Here is a 5000-nt window from a genome sequence, read left to right on the forward strand (position 1 = left end):
TCACTCTTGTTGAACAGTTGCTTGTGTTGTATTACAGTTTTAGAAAATTAGACACTATATTACATTTTTTAACTATGTAATCTTTCAAGGTTCAGGAGGTACTATTATGAACATGATATATGGTGACAGTCATTTAGATGCATAAGAAAAATATGAACATCAGCTGAAACGCCATCAATAATCAATCATTAAAAAAAAAAGTTGAAGTAAAAGTAATATCACAGAATACCTAAATTCAAAGAAAATGTCACCAAAACTTAGATTTGACATGTATGCTCTTCACAAACCTCAACAGAGACACCTCTGTTGTCATTGACAGTACAAACTTTTTTTAAGCCTTGCATAAGTAACTCAGATGTTTGCAATAAATGAATCTTCCTAGGTGGGTGCATTGATATCTTAAATCTATCTCTTTACAGCTTGTTTTGAAATTATATGAATTTTCTTTTCTCACATAGTCCATGAAAGTTTGTTCTTTTAGTTGCTTTTTGTGATCAAGATTTCTATAGCAGTAAATGCTTTTTGGTTATGAATATATTTTTTTCTTTCTGTTTTTTTATTATTCTCTCTCTGATATTATGCTCACTCTTATTTCTGTGCTTTGAAATATTTAATCAAGAACTATTTTGAAATGTAAAAGTGAATGGTATCAGTAAGATTACTTTGTTTACAGCATTTCTGATTAGACTTTATAGATATGCTCTATAATACTGTGTCACATGATATTGAAAAAAGAATAAGTAAATACTATAACTGACACTGTAATAGTAAAGTTCCTGTTTACATGAGTGGAAATTGTTGTTAAACCTTTCCTCCTTTATTAACACTAACTGATAGAAATGTTATCAGAAGAAAAATGTGTAAGCTAGCTGGTGATGGTATTTCCATTAGCTGGTTACATTAGTTATCCAAAATCTATTAACTGCTCATTGCTTTTGGGACTGAGACTAATAAATCACTAACCATAGGCGTAGGAAGGTATTTTGAAGTAGGGGGGGAGCAAAGTAGGCTTCCACAAAAAATAGCTGGGGGTCCTGCCCCTGGCAGTCCCTGGATTTTAGCCGTTTTGATGAGGAAAATTCATTGATTTTTGTACCAAAATCTCTTGACATTTTTATTTAGATGATACTTTGATGTGATGGTTATTTCATTTTGAACACCAGACTCAGTTGTAGCTGCCCTCTCAATTGAAGGGAGTCATTGTTCCCAGCAATTGGGTAATGTGCACTGTTTGTTTGTTTACAGAGAATGCCCTCGAAAGTTGAGGAGTGGGAGGGCAGAAGTTAGGTCCATACCCATTCATTTCTAGAGTTGGGGGTGGTTGCCCCCCCCCCCCCTATTTGTGCGCCTATGCTAATGTCTTCATAATCTTCCTGTGTAGCATGTGTTTCCTCAAACCAGCCAAGTGGCATCCCATTCAACCTTTTATACATATGTTATGATACAAAAATCTGTTGCCATTATTTTAATGCTGAAGGGAGAACACAGAAGTAGCATAAAATATGTCATAAATAAGAAGAATAGTTCATGAGAACCCACACTTTGCCAGACAAAACCCATCTGATCTTGGGGTTTAATAGCCCCACTAGGCTAGTGAAAGTATTGATTCAGCTGTAGATGCCCTTTAGTATTTTGTCAACTATTTAGATGGTGTATTAAAGATGATGTACAACTGTGACTTCAGTATTTTTCCACTCACTTGTTAAGTTTTATTAGTGTGGACAGTTTCTTGTATTGCAATGAGCTAGGTAATATAATATATCTTTAAAAACTAGGTAATATAGTATATCCCAACATGTAAAGGATTCATGTTGAATAAGTTACAAACAAAGCACTAAAGGGAAGAATAGGAAAGCACACAATTATGCCAAAGTCTTAATCAAAAGCCAACCTATTCTTCCCATTATTGTCAGACTACATTTTTCAACATTTAATTATGTAATTGTTTAACACAAAGCACTACTATTACATGCATTGTCCTTTCAGACATTGTGCTAGATCAGTATTGGAAGTACAGTGAAGGGAAATGTGGTAAATTTTAAAGAATGCTGTTAGACATTGATGTTAATTAAATTCCTTAACTGTAAGATACAAAAGAAAGAGATGCACATTAGCTTTGGAGGGTATCATAGGTTCAGCAAATCTATAGAAAATGAAATTGAGAAATTATCATTAGAAATCTTCCTGAATCAATGACCCTTCCAAGTAGATACTCAGAAGGTTGTTCCTGGTCAATCTGGTATCATGCATCCTGACAGGTTTGGACCAAGGTAATCTCCAGGTTACTGCCATGAAACATATGGAGACATTTTCATATACAAGGGGTTAAAAGTGCTTTAACACATCACCAGAATTGTTATCTTTTAGAAGATATGATTCAAATTAGTTTGTTTGGCCATATCTGCTGCAAGGTCAATTCATCAGGGTATGTCTACTTTCTCATTTAACATTTACTGTAAACTAACTAATTTTTAGAAATATCACAAGTTTATCCTTTTTGACAAAGACTGCAACAATAATAATAACAGTCGTGAAAGTATTACTTATGATTGTGATGATAATGATAGTTGCTTATCATGCTGCTGGCTACCCTCTAAGTTAGGCCTATGCAGGCAAGTGCAACAACTGAGTACTTCTGTGGGTAAACAGGGATATGTGGGATGTATGCTGTTTCCATAACTTCCATTAAAAAAAAAATAGGTATCCAAAATTGGAATGTCGTCCACCTTTTCCAGCAAAGGACATTCTAGAACATTATCCTTGTAGATGATAAGCAGATTTTTTACCTAATTAAGAAGTAAGTACTGGGGCAATGAGAGGCTTGCCATTAAGGATAACATTGGAAATATCAGGGTATAGATTTTGCCATAGGTTGTGTACAAATGTAATATCTACAGTTGCTTTAGCTGTGGACAGCAAGTTTCAAAGATCATTTCACATATATTAATTTACCACAATAATCAAAATTTACTTTAAGCACTCTCTGGTCCTTTGTCACTTAAAGCCAAGATCACAAAACCCACAACCAACATTGTTTCAGTGTTTCATTCTTTAATCCAATTGTTTATTCAGAATATATGTAATATAGAAATGTTTTTCATTGAAATTTATTTTGCTCTCTTGGTTTTCTGTTAGTCTTGCAAATTGATAGCTCTTTTCTCCCCAAAACATTCTCATAATGAACTTGTAGATAATTTATAAATAATTTATAGACAGTCCATCATTATTAAGAATAAAGATGAAGACTTCTTGGAAATTTTGCATAGATTAGATTCAAATTGTAAGTGCAATAGAAATTCTAATGCCCAGAAAGACGACAGTGGGGAGGAGACCAAAATGATATAGTTTATCTCATTGGTGATGGGTGATGTGTCACAAAAGGGTGGATATTTCCAGATACTGGGTGATGCCCCATCCTGTCCATGTCCTGATTTTCCTCACCAGACATTATTGAAATAATGAAAACTTGTCATTGTTGGGCTAATGAACTGTTTTTTGTTATCACATAGGTGTATAAATGATACTATTAGGTTTATATATCAAAATATTGTTATTTAGCAGCGATGCAAAAGAATCAGATTATGGATAGGTGGGACTTACAGTATGGTTTTCCATTATGGTCTTGATGATAGCTGAGATGCAACATCTAAATATATTCTTTATTTTATAAAAAAAGATGAAGACACTGTTCTGCTGAATTAGTTAACACATATTCCTTATCTTTTATTTTATAAATAAGGAGTTGCTTTTTATTCATGTTTGCATTATTAGTCTTAGTATGAGGTATTAGTGTATGTTGTTACTAGGTCTTAGTAAAATTGTTAGTTAGGTGTATAGAACACAAGTACCAGTGCTGTAATCATTATCCAGAGTCATAATGTGACCACTGTGTATGTCAGTGTTGGAGTTACGCTGTGTTTCCAGAATTTTTAATTGTCCAGTATCTGGCCATTTTTTTTTATTCTATAGATAGCTTAAGTAGTGAAAAAATTGCATTTAAAATTGCTTCTAGTGGGAACAATAGGTACAGGAGAATCAAATGTGGTGTGTTATTAATGCATTGACATCTTTCTTTAATGTTAATGGGTATCATATATGCATCAAACTATGAAAGAACCATTATTATAGAGCTTATTACTTAGATTTTTTCCTCTATTTAAAACTAGTCTATTTAAAAATAGTAATTACTCTGCTTAGTGTATGGACTATACATTATAATTTCTCTGTACACTATAAAGGCCTATACACATACTTTCACATTGAACTAAATGTATCTTCTTTAGATGGATAAACCATGTTTGCTGAATACATAGTTACTGTACTTTAATTATTCACTCTATCATTTATCACTTCAAAAATCATTGTAATATGTCAATAACCTTATGTTGTAGATGTAACCTCGTAGATTTGAGATCATGTGTTCATAGTTCACAAGACAAAGTCAGTTTGGTTTGGAAGCTCTTAAGCTATTAAGAATTTGCTCTTAATGTTTTCCATTTTGTCTCAGCCATTAACGTAGCCTAGCAATGAAAAAAATTACTTAATGCAGTCATAAAGATGGTAAAGATATAACTGACCTAATGGAGATCCTAAGAGTTTTGGATATTACGTAGTCATAATCATTTGCGAGGAATGTATCAAAAGATTGCTTAATATTGTTTAATTGTGCATATTGTACCATAATTGATTGGGCTAATGAATCAAAATTGTCTCTAATATCATTAAATATTTCATTGACTGTATCAGAAATGCTGAAAGCTATCTAGTTTTGTGTCTCTGTATAGATATCATTTTGATAACATGAAAACATTGTAAAATATTTAGATATCCTATGGCCATACTTGCACTTTTTTCTAAATATTTGCATTAAGTTGCAGTATAGAATTTTATTTATTGATTCCTTTCATATTATTTGATAATTGGTTATGTTGCCGATGCCTTCAATTCAGGAGTTTTTCTGACAGCACAGCACAAGCAGTGTTGTTTTCAATCCAAGTTTT

General features: G+C 32.7%; 1 protein-coding gene across 1 annotated transcript in view; it reads left to right on the plus strand.

Moving 5' to 3' along the window:
• The window catches only part of Trpm (transient receptor potential cation channel, subfamily M), a 189886-nt gene that overhangs the window by 159619 nt on the left and 25267 nt on the right, over positions 1-5000 (plus strand). The window lies entirely within an intron of this gene.

This window comes from Penaeus vannamei, chromosome 13 (genome assembly GCF_042767895.1).
Source record: "Penaeus vannamei isolate JL-2024 chromosome 13, ASM4276789v1, whole genome shotgun sequence".
NCBI classification, from domain to species: domain Eukaryota; kingdom Metazoa; phylum Arthropoda; class Malacostraca; order Decapoda; family Penaeidae; genus Penaeus; species Penaeus vannamei.